Raw genomic sequence first — 15535 nt, forward strand, 5'->3', positions numbered from 1 at the left:
AGGGCAGATTAGACGACCTGATGGCTCTTCCTGGCTTCCCATTCTATTAATCTGCTGATCACATCTGTGGGATTAGGAGTGTCTTCTGAGAGTTATGATGTCCAGGCTATTTGTTGTGTCAGTTCAGTCATGTCCCAGACTAGGAAACCAGAAATGTAGCTCCCTTGATGTCCTCCAAACACAGGAATTGCCTGATGTCTCTTGGATTAGTTTAGCCTATGTAGTGATTAAAAAATCTTATGTGAAGCGCAAACAAAGATTTTTTATATCTTTTCCTTCAGTCTAGTAACAAACAATTGCACTAGTGAGCCCAACTCTCCACTCCGTTATGATGTAACCCTGCTGGTTTCAACAGAGTCATGCTGGTATCAGAATGATTTAAAGCACCAGTGATTGAGACATAGCAGGTGAAGTCCATAGACCATTTAAAAAAAAAAAATAACAAATCTGGAAAATTGATTGGAAACCTCCCCCTTATCCCTCCCTCCCTCAAGACATGGGTGCTCATTTTTAAGGAGTTGGCCTAAGAGATAGAAACTAAGGTCTGGGCTCCCCACCCCCCCCCCACGCCCCCCCCCTCCCCCTCCCCCTCCCTCCCTCCCTCCCTCCCTCCCTCCCTCCTTGAGCGTCTGTTTATCTTCCCTTCAATTCATGATTGTTCTTTCCTTAGTGTATTCTTTGGTGCTTTGTGTAGTACAAGGAGGCTCCTGCCATTTCCTTTGGGTGATATGAACTTGTCTGGATGCTGCAACTGAGCAAAGAGAGTACTTTCCTACTTTTATTCTGCTTTGTATTGACTTCTCTGACTTGAATGTTTTTCCACATATTGTTTTTTGTCGCCTCACACCCTAACAAGATATTATCTTATAAGATAGCCCAATCCATTATGAAATACTTAGGGTTTGCCAGCAGTTTTTATTAGACACTTTAATAATGATGTTTAGGAGAAGTGGGAATTGCAAAGAACAAAGAATCTCCAGATGTCCTAACAATGTACAGTGTAGAATTTGAAGAATATTTCTCTACTTGAGATATTTCTCATTTTTCTTTGGAACAGCACAGTCCTGTATTATCTCTGTCTGAATTATGTGAATATAATTTCATTTATAGTTTGTCTCTTATATTAACTGTGTACCCTGAACATGTCTGGTTTATTACTGAAAGTGTATTCTTTGCTACTTCTATTCTGTGTGGTTCTATAAACTTTATTAAAAATGCTCTTTCTGAACACAGCTTCGTGCAGCACACCTTCTCCTCACACAAGGAAAAAAAATGACGAGAATTTAATCATGAGGTTTTGAATTTGACCATGAGGTCTTTTGAATGGCAAGCTAACTTTCAGCTTCAATATTTTGTGCTATTTGAATTGTGCTGTGCAGGGTTGCATGCTTTATGCTAATTGATCCCATGCAAGGCTTGTAAGAAACAGAAAAGCAAAGTTCCTGTGGTGAATTTTTGGGGGCTGAGCTGAGCCTGAAATAGCGAAATTCATTCTCTACTCTGGTTTTCATCTTTTTTTTTTTTTTTTTTTTTTTTAAAAAAAAAAGACACTAACAAAAAAACAAAACACCTTGCAAATAGGTATATTTGGTGAATAGGTATATGTCACAGAAGTTTAATCAGAAGAAGAACTTACTTGACCAGCTACTGTAGCGAACACAGGAATAGGAATACATAGACTACTTCAAGGAACTAATTTATAAGTCCAATGCTTTGTTAAAACACATTAACTTAAGCATGTTTTCTTGTATGTAACTTGTCTTTGCGAACATTGTGACAGTTTTTCTGAGTAACGCTGTCAGTGGAGTTTTCCTGCCTGGCACATATGATGAATGGGAAAAATGCAGAGAGGTACCAGTTTAAAGTTTTCTCCTTATTACTTCTTAATAGTATTTTAAGAGAGGTTTCTCTTAGTGTTTTTTTTTTTTTTTTTTTTTTTTTTTTTTTTTTATGGTATCACTTCTTTGCCTTACTTATATTTGGACTTGTTGTAAAGCTATTACTCACAATCAGTTCACATCTTTAACTTGTATTACATTCTTTTATTTATGCACTGGAAAACAGTCCTGTACCTCATCAAGTTGTGTTCCCTTAAAAGGGGAGGGTATTTCTTATGGGTTTTACATGAGCTTCATAATGTTTCTGATTGCTTATTCAGTTTCTGAACTATTCTCTGTAGACACATACTTTATAAATAGCTTACTTCATAAGTTAAATCTTAATTTTAGTCTTTATTGTGCAGCTATTAGGCTGTGATCCAACAAAAAACTTCATGGAGGGACGAGATCTTGCCTAATGCTGTCACAGGTTGTGGCAGTCACAAAAGTGTTTTTTTTTTTATTATTTATTTTTATTTTTTGGTTAAAATTAATGATAATATAACTTTCTAGTTTTCCCATAATCTGATTGTCTTTTTTTTTTTAAACAGGAACACAATCAGTACCCCAATACTCAATGTTATAAACTACTATGCTATTAGGAAGGGTAACTTCAATACTTAAAGGGTTCTTATAAAAAGGATGGAAGAGGACTCTTTACTCAGGTAGATAATGATAGAGCAAGTGGAATGCTTTTAAACTAAAAAAAGGATAGATTTAGATGAGACATTTGGAGGAAATTCTTCACTGTAAGGGTAGTGAGGCACTGGAACATGTTGCCAAGAGAAATTTTGGATACCCCATTCATGGAGGTGTTCAAGGCCAGGCTTGGTAGGATCTCGGCCAACCTGATCTAGTGGGTGGCATCCCTGCCTATGGCATGTGTTGGAGTTAGATGATCTTTAAGGTCCCTTCCAACCCAAGCCATTCTATGATTTGTAAATTACTTTCTAGAAGCTACTTACATACAGTGACTTTTCCAGTGCTGTCTCCAACATTGTGCTCATGTCTGTTGAGCTGGGTAACCCTTAGCATAGTCAGATTGCTTAGGTATGTACTGTCAATAGCTTAAGAGCCTATCAACCTAAAACTGATTCCTAGCCTTGCTGGAAAAGGAGAAAAAAGAAAATTTAGAACAGAGCAGTTTACTCAGATGAAATGAATGGTCAATCAGGATGACCACTTCCTTGGAAAAATGCTGTTCTTGTTCTTGACAAATTCAGAAGGTAATCTGCCTTTTACTGAAAAAATGCCAATATAAACTCTGTTTAGAAGAGAAGGGCTGTTTTTTAATTTACAGGAGCTTACTAAATAGTTTATATAATAGAATTTGTTTGTTTTGCATCTAAATCTATCTGCTCATAGTTGGATATATCCAAGCAGTTTGTCTTGTTAGGATTGTATGTATTATATTTATGAAAATGTGTTTCAGCCTGAAGGATCCCAGTGCACTTATGAATACTTTAATTCATTACTGGAATGAATTCTCTTCCCAGTAAATCAGGAGGTAAGTCTAACAGAAGTTAAAGTTCAGAATTATTATAGACAAGAAAGGAATGTTTTTTTTTTTTTTTTTCTCCCCTCTTTCCTCTTAGAAATGCAATTGTGCTATTATATTTGTTAAAAACATTTTGATGTGCTCTCCTTTATGGGACCAATGTGTCTATATATATTTGAAATGAACCAATTTTATTCGTGGCTCTATGCTGATTATAAGGCAAGACTCTGTGGGAGAGGGAAACTGCAGTTATGAAAGGCAGCCCCAAGCCTTCTAGAGGTTGAACTCTTGCTAAACTAGTAATTAGTGGGTAATTTCATGAGTTACTGAGTGAGGCTGGTAAGGTGTGGGTTATGCGGGTGGTATAATGATGTCTTCTGGGCTTGTAACCCATATTTCTATTTTTTGCTCTTTATGGGGGTTGTAACTGAAGCTAATTTTCTATGAGTATTGTAATATCCAAATAGAGCACATGACTGAGAAATGCTGTGTAAGTTTAAAGTAGGTTCAGCTGTAAAGAGACTAGAGGAAAGAGACTACAAGCGTGTTAACAGCTTGGGAGATGAGGGCTCCAAAACCTGGAGAGCTGGAAATATGAAGATGGAGGTGTTGAAGGGTATTGCAAGAAGGCTTAGGAAACCCTAGGAAAGTTGGGGAAGTATGATGCTGTTTAGGCTGCAGCACATTTCAGAGGTAAGACAGATATGGGAGAATGTGTTTGACCGTCTAACTAATTTTAAAGGAGGTCTCATTCTGCAAGAGGAAGAAGACTAGGATACTTCTTAAATTATACCAACCCAGGAGAGGAGAGGGGAGGGGAAGAGAGCCTTCCTGCTGCAGGAAGGAAGAAGGTTAAAGAAGCAAAAGGAGCACACTGAAACAAATCTTGATGTCTCAAGTACAGAGTTTCATACATGCTGTGTGTCTTAATCAGACTGTGCCAGGAACATATTGCCTTATAGAATATCATAGTTTCTGTGACATGTAGGTTCAGTATTCTAAGACTGTAGAATTTCTGAGAATTAAGTCAATAACACTCTTGGGTGAGATGAACTTGTGTTACCTTGGTTATCACAAAAAGAGTGTTCTGTCCTTCTGTCCGTTCATATAGAAAATATTTGAGTCTTGTAGAATTTCCAAGGATGAAATACAGATCATTCCAGAATGAGCAGAAACTGCTGAAAACATCAGTTTGGAAAACATTGTTCTACTTCTAAAACACTTAGAAACAATTTAAATGATTAATAGGTTTTAAAAATAAATTTCCTATGGCTTTCAGATATTCCTTCTCCTTTGGCCCATGTTATAAATTACTGTTGTTGTATGAACACAATCTTTATTCCTTTGAATGAATATATAGAACTTTGTTCTACTCACAGCCTTTAGTATTTTACAGATATTGTTATGGAAATGGCTTATCATTTTTCAAAAATAAAATTCTGCCTCCAGGGTGTTTAGTATAACCTTTTTAATCATTAAAGTTGTAAAATGTTTTATTGAAATATTGGTGCTGCTTGAAACAGCATAAGCTCCTATTAGAATATCTAACTGGTTTGAGGCAAGCAAGCAAGAAATATCCTCTGTAATTCTTAGTTAGTAACTTCCAATAATCCCAGACTGCACTATTCTGGGATTTTTTTTTTTCTCTTGGGAAGGAAAACCATTTCAGAGTGGTACCAGTGCACCACCTCTCCTGTTCCTGCTAAGCCTATTCTTGCCAGATCTCAGTCCTCAGGAGCCTTCATTCTGAGGACAGTGATGAGCCTAATGCGCAGATAGGAATTTGAACCAAAATTCTCAACACAAAGCTTCTCAATTCTAAAGATGCTTTACTGTACCAGGCTCTTGAAATTCAGGCCTTTGGATACTAGTTAAATTTCTTTATTAGCAGCATGCAATACTCAAGGTAGGAGTAACTGAGTTAATGAAGAGTAATTTAGCAAATAACTAAAATGTTTGTATGGCCACATTAATGATTGTCTGTCTTTGCCATTCATTAATAATTGGTAGGCTTTTCCATGGGGTAATGAATATTTACGTGATTGAGAGTGCGAGAGGCTGCCCTTCATCATATCACCATTCATACTGAGCATGTCCAAATGGACGAGAAGGAAATTATGTGTGTAGGTGTGTCTGGTACAACCAAAATATTTTTTGAGGTCTTAAGAAATCTCAAAAAAATGTTATCTGCAGTAGGACTTCCTAGGTGTGCTGGGGTCTCCTGAGAAAAACAGGTATTTGTGCAGCCTGGAGCAACTACGCACATGCCCAAGGTCTGTCTGTTATCCAGACTGGGTATCAACCCACTGGTATCCCAGAGAGTGTATTTGTCAAACAGATTTTTTTGTTTGTTTGTTTTTAGGGTGTTTTGTTTGGAGGCTATTAATATGAGGATATTTCTGTGTCCTACAACAGCCAGTGAAGCTCTACAGCTTCATGAATGACAACAGTAAAATTTCATTTCTATGAAAAGCACTCAGTTTACATAAAATAACATAACGTGTGTTTTTTACCCTTGTAAATGTGGAAAAGCAAGGGGGGAGTAGGACACACAGGATGCACTTTATTATGGTGAGGAATGTTCCTGAAGGTTATTAATCTGAGTACGTTCAATGACCAAAAAAAAAAAAAAGTAAAGTCAAAACAAGAATTCCTTTTTTCTTTTTGTTCTCAGTGAAAGATTTTAAAAAATAAGATTAAAGACGATTTAAAACAAAACAAAAACAAAACAAAAAAAAACAAACAAACAACTCCAACGCTTTTCATGAATTTTCAGTGTTTAAAAGTAGACTATTTATCACAGAAAAATAAATTTTGTTTGCTTGTTTTTTTTTGAAAGAAACATCGCATCTGGCTTAAAATCATAATGAATGATAGGAACAAACCACTTGATTCATTAGGTACATAGTTCTACAAACTTGTCCTGTTCCTATGTTGCTGACATCAGTGAAAACATTGCCTTTTATGTCAGCAGGCCAGGACTGAACTGGAAAGAGAAATAATTTAGAAGATGATAATCTTCAAAACACTGAGCAGATTCTTAGTGTTTGCACAGGTACTGAGTACCTTTGATTCCCACTAGCTTATAGGGTTAGTCTCAGCAGTGTGAAAACCTGTTATATAATCCCTCTATTCAGGAATCCTTGATATTATCGTTTATTGCTTAGTTTTTTTTTTTTTTTTTTTTTTTTTTCCCTGAAATACCTTTCTTCTTTCTCTCACCTTTCTTCAAGTACTGGAGGCTTTCTGCATAAAATGGGCAAAATTAGAAGATCCTCTGGAATCACTGAATTTAGACCTGAATGCAAAATGTCCAAGTGGGACAAAATACTTTCTGAAGTATTTTGAAATCACTTCAATAGGATGTCTTTCTGAAGACATCCTATTGCCCCTGTTCTTTTGATCAGGGTTGAAAATACATTGGCTTTTGCAGTGGTCTGTTTTGCGATGACCCTCATAATCTTATCCAGTTTCCCACTAATGGTAGTCTGGTTTTGGTTCTGCCAGCATGGTTGTAGTCTTCCTTCTCTGCTGGCTGGGTATCCTCTTCTATATGTTTGTCCTCCATAGTAATGTATATTTCAGGTAGCACATCTATTTCTTCAGCTTTTTTTCTGCTCATGTAAACAGCAGAAAAATAGTTTTTTTCTTGTAAACAGGTCTGTACTCAGTACTCTGGATAAAGCCTCACCACTGCTATGTACAGCAGCCTAAGTACTTACATATCTTATCTAAAAGCATCTGTTTAGAATAATTTTAAGGATCATGTTAGCATTTTTATGACCACGTTGCTTTAGTGATGTTGTTATCCTTAAAAGGGAAGTGCTGGCTTCATGGAAGCCTGTGATGAGGTATTTTTAACAGAATCAAAGTTTCATCCACTATCTTTACATTATTTTTCATGGTATGGTCCTTTAACAAACTATTACATATTTTAACATTACTTAATATCCCTTGTCATACTTCTGGCATTATCTCTCATGCATTCTTTAATTCAAAGACAATTTTTTCATTGGTGCCTTTTAATACTGCTATAGTATTACACACGCAAAACAAACAGACCAGAAACAAACACCATAAATAATTTACAAAATAAACATGGTACATGGTAACCAGACTCTTTGCTGCTCTTATCTTTTCAGCAGAGTCAGAAGCAGAGGGTGGGTCTTTGATAAAATTCAGAAAGTAGAAGCAGAGGAATAGTTTTTGCTAGAATTCAGAAGGAATTCAACAACTTATACAATCCTGAGACCTAAACACCAACTGAACTTGCTTTAAAATGCATAAATACTGATTAGAGGGGGTGAAAAGTCAATTTTCAGAATGAAGAAAAATGTGAGAGACCACAGCTAAGTAAATACATGGAAAGAAAGACCAGACACTAAAGGAATGGGCATAAAAATGTGGAGGTACCTCAAAAGAAACCATAACCAACAAACACAAAGAGAGACGTTGCTGGAAAAACTTTGCAGTTCCACGAAATCTTAACAAGCCAAGCCACAAGTCTATAGTTGTAGCAGCTGTTCATTTCACAGCCATGGAAGACGTGACACTTGAAGATATGCCAACAAAGTAGAAAAGTCAAGTGTGAATTTATTTTATTTATTTATTTATTTAAGAGTAATACTTTGCTCATTGTGAAATGGTACTAAGGGAGAAATGACTTGCCTGTTTAGATTGGGCTTAGTGGGCATACTGGCAGTAAACTGTACTTCTTAGCTCCTCCTACATAATATTATTTGATTAATGAAGTGAACCACAATGACACTTCAAAACTTATTATTTCAACTAATCTAGCGTGCATACAAAATGGTTTCAAAACCATGAATTTTTATGCTGTGTTCACAAAACCAGTGAAGAACTGTTCCTATCTCCTGTGTGTTTATTCAGGATGTTTTTTTTTTTCAGTAGGCCCCACCATGGCACAGGGCAGGAAAATGCTTGCTTGAGTTTTCTCATTGGTTAGGGGAACATAGGATTTTAATTATTTCTTCACTTATTTTGTTTCTTTTCCTGGCTTCTAGTGGACAGAAGACAGTTATGTCCACAGCATATGTCCACAGCAGCAGCTAAGATCACCCTTAAGGTCAGCTTCCAAACCACAATTGGACTACCCTTTCCACCTTAGTATAGAGCCCACCCTTGTACTGCAGCCTTTAGGCACGTGCTAATAACAAACCCATAACAATCCTACACTGATCCATTCCTGGCTTCTGGTTCCACTACAATCCAAATATACTACAAGTACTCCAAAAAAGAGTTAAGAAGATGGAGAAGACTGATTCTTAAAAGTTTAGCAATCCAATACAAATAACCTCTGGAAGGCTGAAGGAAGCTTCATGCTAAGGAATATACGAAGAATATGGCTCTAACAAGTTGATGGTGACTGGTCACGATGAAACCTAAATGTCTGTGGAAGCTTACCTTGAATTAACTTAGTCCAGAGTTTGTACTTTTCAGTAGTGCTTGCAGTTATTGCAGATTTTTTGGATTAAACCCAATATGCATGACGTTACAGAATATAGAGTCAGTCTATATTCTCTCATTTCTATGCTACGATGAAATAAAAATCATTGGTTTTCAGGATGCAATGGAAAGCATATTAACCTTTGAGGGATCACTATAATTTGAAAAGCAGAGTCTGAAAATTGTGAAAATAAATTATATGGGACAAATGGATTCAAGTATATCAAATTCAGGTCTGCTGCTGAACAAAAGGAACATGCACAGGCTCTTTCATCATCTGATTGCTTAAAAAGGCCATGCTCTGTGGCTGAAAATTAATAACATATTGAAGCTCTTGAAGTTGATGATATGAAGGAAACTAATTACCTCTGAAACCAATACCAGACTATTCTCAGTTAGTGTTATCTCTTACTCAACTTCAAAAACTGAACCCAAAGCTGACCCAAAATATAATACCATCTTTGTAAAATCTCCAGTTTCTGTTGAAAGAAACACTTAAGATTTTGGGGGCTTAATCTGAAGTAGTCTCTTAATCTGAAGTACTTACCACCAGAAATTGCTTTTTGAGAGTGGCATGGGTATACCAAGAAGTCTGATTGATCTCCCTTTGAGTGTACAGGGCACTGCTTTGAGTGTCACCTTCCTCTCTTGCCAAGCTGCCCTTTGAGAAAGCTGTTACCTCTGCAGAGGTACATGATTTTCACTAAGCCTACAAAAGGCTCTGTCCAATCGTTCTTACAGTCCCCACAATAACAACTCCATTAGTTGGTGGTCAACCCAGCAGCAGCAACATCTTCCAAGTTCTTTGGTCATCTGCAAAGCAAGTATGTGCTGTTGCATCTAGGAGCAGAAGTTGTTTGATTTGGAGAAAATGTACATGGATGCTATATGGAGCAGGGGTGGGATGGGGATTGCAGCAGGTATTAGGTAATCTATTTAAGTCTGTTTCAGATCTCTAACCAGTCTTTGTATTTCTGAGCTCCTGAAATTTTGAGTCAATCATTCTGGTTTTGATCAGGGTAAGCTTTACTAGTTTCTTTATAGAGCACATATGGACCTGTCACTGGACTGTTTAACTGACACATTTACAGTAATCATTCATCTGGCATGCAGCCATTAGCATATAAAACACCAGGTCTGCAAAGTTAACTTTAATAATGAGATATTAAAATGTTCAGCAGACTTCCTCCACCTTTTTGCAGAAAAGCAGTCTGTGGGCTATCACATTTGCTCATCACAACAACGAGCAGCAGGCATCAACATCCACCATATGACCTGCTAGGGAGGAACTTTTCGCTCTTTACTGGTGGGGCAGCTATTTGGCTCTCTTTACTTTTTTTTTTTTTTTTTTTTTTTTTTTTTTCCATGGAGTGGTGATTAGGACTGGCCAAACTTCACACCCACATAACTTTCATTTCTGTGTATTCCACATGTGTCTGGTCATAACTAAAATACATTTGTGATCCTTGTTCCAAGGCTCCAGATGGTACAAAACATTTGCTCTTTTGCATAGTTTTAACATAAAGATATGGGGGTTGCCTTCCAGATGGATTATACTGAATACTTTTGTAACATTTGGAAAAACCTCTGGAGGTGCAATGCTCCATTTTTCCTGAGGTGTATTAGATTCTCGGCGAGGTCTCCTTCCACCATTGTTAGTGTTGCTGTACAGGACCCTTGTGTTTCAGTTGAACTATAATTATTTAGCGCAGCAAAAAGATGCTTGATGTTTCCATTTTTTTTTTTTTTTTTTTTTTTATACGCTCAAGTAATCAGAAGCTATATGTGTAGCAAGAAGACAAGAAAGTATAGTACAAGTGTTTGAAACATATTGAATGCAACTGAACTGTACTCATCTCAGGTAATTTTTTTTTAAGCTTTCCAGTAGTAGCAATTTGTATTTGAGGTTCAATAATGTAGGTAATTTAAAAAAGCTTTTACAACCACTTATTTTGGCAAGACTTTTGAGCAGAAATTGCTAATAAAAGTTCAGTGGCCTTAATCAACCCCTTATACAATGTAACAGTGAAAAATAGCATGGGAAAAATGTTCATACAGGAATGTTTTATCAGGTAAACCTTCAAATAAAATAAAAATCTCCTCTGATGGCAGAGAAATGTCATTTTTTTCTTTCCAAGCATTGGGAGCAAACTCTTTTCAAATTGCAAACTTGTACTCATTTCTAGATACTCAAAAGGAATCTTTGCAAAATTGGAGAAAGATTAGGGACAGAAGCAAAAGTTGCTAGCCATGTTTTTAGTTCTAAGTTCTAATTCAGAAAATAAAATAAAATAAAATAAAAGTTATATTACTTTTGCAGCACTTTTTGGAATTACTTAATTAATGCATGATTGAAGGAGTCATCATTCAAATACTGTAAGTAGCTATTTCTGTATTAGCTGTTCCTGCATTTCTTGCATGGTTTTATTAGTAGTGGAATTGCTGACATTTAAAATGTCCTTACTGCCATCAGAGTTAGCATAGGTAGAAATAAATGAAACCCTTTTACAGTTTGACTTGTTATTTCAGGTTCTCTGTTTCAAACAGACAGTAAGTTACATTTCTGAGGTTTTCTTTGTAAATATAACAGCTATACACTGACTTGTAGGAAAACAGCACTCTCCCTCCCTAAAATAAAACAAAACGCAGCTAAGTCTCTGGAGAACATTTTAGAAATCTGGAGAGAGTTAAATTTGAACATTAGCAAAAAGTACAGTGTATTGTTTATTTCTGATAGTAGTTGCTTCTAGTGCCTGGAGGTTTTAACATTTTAAAGATAACCATGAAATTGTTCTGTAGGAGGATCTGGAGTACTGAGGTTTCATCATGTAGCATTGGAATATGTAGGTAATTCAGTGCATTAAAGCAGTCTGACTAAATTAAGTGTGACAGGGCTATTTTGCTATTCAGGTGGATACAAATAAAATGGGGCAAAGCAGTGGTGTGCTGTTTTTGAACTGGGATCTATAAAAAATGCCCAAAGACAGATTATGTCTTTCAGTACAGTACACAGATGAAATATAAGTCTATAGAGAATGTTATTTTGTATGTAGATGTATTCAGTATGAAATTTCAAATTTTTTATGAACTTGGTAAAGTTTTGTAGATGCAGGTGTATTCTCTTGAACAGAAGGCTGGTGAAGCTAAGAACAGACCTAGATTATGTTTGTGTCGATCTGATTACAAAGTCCTGTTCAGCCTCAGATGGAGTGCAGGAAAATGAAGTGCCATAGCTACTGCTCAGATGAAACGCAACATGCAAAACATTGAAGATGGGAGCACAGATGGCTTGTATAATTTTTTAATATTTTTTTTTCCCTGTATTATCAATTTAAGGCAGAAATTGTTGAAGGCATACATAGTGATTGGCAAAGCGTTACAGAAAAAATATATTTAGAAGCAAAGATAAAGGTCACTCAGGGAAAGAAATATCTAAGAAGGTCCAGAGGTATTTTCTGCTGACTTCAGTGAACAGTGACATTGAGAAAACTTAATCCATGTCATAGATACTGAAAATACAAGCCAAGCTGAGTCAAACTGCTCATATTAACCTATAAAAAATTGTTCTATTGGAATAAAGGGTGCCTGGCTTTATTGTGTTAGCTAGAAAAATGTGTGTAGTAGTTCCAAACTACTTTGTTTCATTACTCAAAGCTAAACTTACCATGTTGGATAGTACATATCAAATGATTTTTACAGTTTATTGTATTCTTGAGATGGCAGAACTGAAAATGAGATGTACGTTCATAGGCATGATTGCAGTTAAACGTGACTAAAACAGATAATTCTGGAAAAAAAACCTGAAATAACACATCTTTTATAAATGAGCAACATTGAGATGTGGTCTCAAGCTTTTTGACAGCCAATTTGGCTAAAAGCTTAAACACACTACTTTTATAATAGTAGAAAATGCCATCTTGGTTGGTGTGAGAATTGCAGAGGAATGAAGGATCAGATGAGGCATCAGAGGAATTTGCACATATTTTATGTGTTGAGAATTTGCACTGGTTCAAAAAGGAGGGTCTGGGTATGCCTTAGAGAGAAAGGTTGGTCATAGGAGACAGTAGAGTCTCAAATCCTGTGGTCATCAGCATTTGTTCAGACATAGGTATCCCACAGATAAAAGGGGAATACCTGAGACAAGCCTGCAAGTAGCTGTTTTGCCCAGGAAAGTTTAAGGCAGGTGACAGATGAACAGGATTGAAATGGCTGATCACCTGCCCTTGCGCAAGTCAGGACTACCTATTATCAACTCATAACAAAAATGAAACATTGCACAATTTAGAAAGCCCAGAGTGGGGCTAGTAGCACTGCCCTAATGTGCACTGTATAATTGCTGAAACAGATCAGTTAGCTTGTACGAGTATCTCTGCATGATATGGTTTTTGGCCAGAAAAGTAGCCTTTACTTAGAGGGAGAAGAGAAATAGCTCATTTAATAAATGCCTTTTTTTTTTTTTTTTTTTTTCCAAACAATACAACATTTTTCCTTTGGCTTCCCCTGCTGCATGCCAACACGCTCCTTTCAGAGAGAAAGAAGAAAAGTTCAGAAAGGACACAAAATGTGAACACAGCAGGTCCCTCCAGTGTTTTGTGCAGTGCTCAAAGTACAAAGAAAACATAATGAAGAAACATGGTCTGGCTGTCCAGCTTTTCATTCCAGCATTAAAAACAATAACCTGGGGCAAAAGATTAGCAAAGAAGGTCAGATGAAGAGTTACAGGGAGCAGAATGGCTGGTAGTTTTAGAGGCATATCACTTTCACAAAACCAGCTGAACAAATTACTGCCTGCGTGGAACTGAGCAGAAGACTGTAGAGACTTGAGCTGGGTGCTCCTGAGTGCAGTTGAAGTAGTGCTTGCTTTTCTGAGATGATAAAATGCTCATTAGCTTGTCCACATTTGCGAGAGGGGAACTGAGCTGGCACAATCACCACTGGAGGGGAAGAGAAAGGAGAGCAGGAGTGTGGGGAGACCAGCATCTTCTGAGAGAGGATGTTGGTGGGAAGGGCCAATGGCTTTGGGTCAGCATTATTTGCTCAGTCTCCCATTCCCTAAAGGTGGCACATATTCCAGCCAAGCTGCAATTTGGCTAAGGCAGTTAATCCTCAAGTAAAAACTGAACTTGAATATTGCTATTATTCTTTGTTCTTTTTAGAAAAAAAAAAAAAAAATTGTACTGTGACAAGATTCTAAGAGCTGACAGATTGGAGAAGCAAACTTTCTGACACTGAAAAAATCCATTTGGCCAAATAAACTAAGGAGAGCTTGCCTATTCTTAGAAATGATTACCCTAATAATCATTGCTATGGATTTTAAAACAATGTATTATGTGCTAATTACCAGCAGTGAGATCAGTAGTGCCCAGAAAGGGAAGAATGTGCAGATCATATTGTGAGAGCTTCACAGCCTAAAACATCATTGCTGTAAGCTAGAAAGCAATAGCAAATTTGAAGGCTTTGCAGGTTCCACTCTTTGATACCAGGTTACTTCAACTCAAAGCAGTGCTGCAGGCCGCAGAAATCAGGAAGAGCCCTTCTTTGCCTGTTTTCCTGTGGTGTGGGCACAAGGAATGGCTGAAGGGATGTGGACCTATGGTTCACCTGGCTACAGCTGCTGGCCCAGCCCGGTACCCACAGCGCACCAGGAGAGCAGCAGGTAGTGTTCAGGGGTGCCAGCAGCTGCCAGGAACTCAGTACTCCCTCCCATCTCCCAGCTTTGTAGGAAGCCTACTTGCTTAGTGTGCTGGGAGCTGGGGAGCTGCAGCTGCCTGCACCTCTCATGGCTCGAACTGCGCGAAAGCACCGCGGGGAGCCTGGCCAGTTCTGCCGAGCGCCAGTGAGGGACTGGGAATTTCACTGTCTAGAGGAAAAATGTTGTTATGTCTAACATTTAATGCAGTGCTGGCACCACGAGGCTGCAGGCAGATTTGTTTATTTGACAGGCTCTGCTAGCTTGACTTTCTAAGGGTAAAAACCTACATTCCTCTCTGGAAAGGCTTCCTTAAGAATGAATTGAGCAGTCGCATTGATCAGTGATCTCTCAAGAGAGCTGGCAAGGTGTTTCTGGCTGGGGTTTCAGCCCCAGGCCAGTGCCAGTGTGTCACGGTCTAATGCAACCACTGGTTTTGTTTTGTTTTTGCAAAAGCCTCCCAAAAGGACAGTCTTCTGCACTGTGGCTGGTCATTCTCTTCTATAATTATATTGATAAGGTATCAGCCATTGTGGAATCAAAAATGCCAGCACCTCCACAAGTAGCTTTCACGTTATCTTTATATTACAAGAAAAATAATTTGTGTTTCTTCTTGTAATATGATGCTGGTTAAATTATATCTTAAAGGGAAAAAATGTTTGCAGATATTGTTGATGACTCAGATGGTTTATAAGACAGGCTGTTGTTTTAAGAGCAGCATGTGCTTGTTCAGTGGACACCCTCAGTGCCGTCAAACATTACTAACACTGACCAAAAAAGATATTTCATCTTGAATTTGAGAAAGGATAAATATTTGAATCAAAGCAAAAATATAGCTGCAGTCTCAAAAGGCCAGTGGAAAAACAACATGCACCATCATATCTAGAATTGAAGCTTTATAAAACACCTTTATTATAATAAATATCCAGCCTGTTTGTTGAAATGGACCGTATGTTCTATGTCTGTACTAAGGCCAGCAAGGAGAATTGTTGATTTTTGAGGTAT

At 37.4% G+C, this 15535-nt stretch overlaps 1 long non-coding RNA gene across 1 annotated transcript; it reads left to right on the top strand.

Moving 5' to 3' along the window:
* The first annotated feature begins 609 nt into the window (after window positions 1–609).
* LOC118164771 lies at window positions 610–4937 on the top strand. Its single transcript, XR_004749664.1, has 4 exons — window positions 610–723; window positions 2429–2542; window positions 3310–3384; window positions 4118–4937. It is a non-coding gene; the product is annotated as an uncharacterized LOC118164771 (long non-coding RNA).
* Window positions 4938–15535: the final 10598 nt, after the last annotated feature.

This window comes from Oxyura jamaicensis, chromosome 3 (assembly GCF_011077185.1).
Source record: "Oxyura jamaicensis isolate SHBP4307 breed ruddy duck chromosome 3, BPBGC_Ojam_1.0, whole genome shotgun sequence".
NCBI classification, from domain to species: domain Eukaryota; kingdom Metazoa; phylum Chordata; class Aves; order Anseriformes; family Anatidae; genus Oxyura; species Oxyura jamaicensis.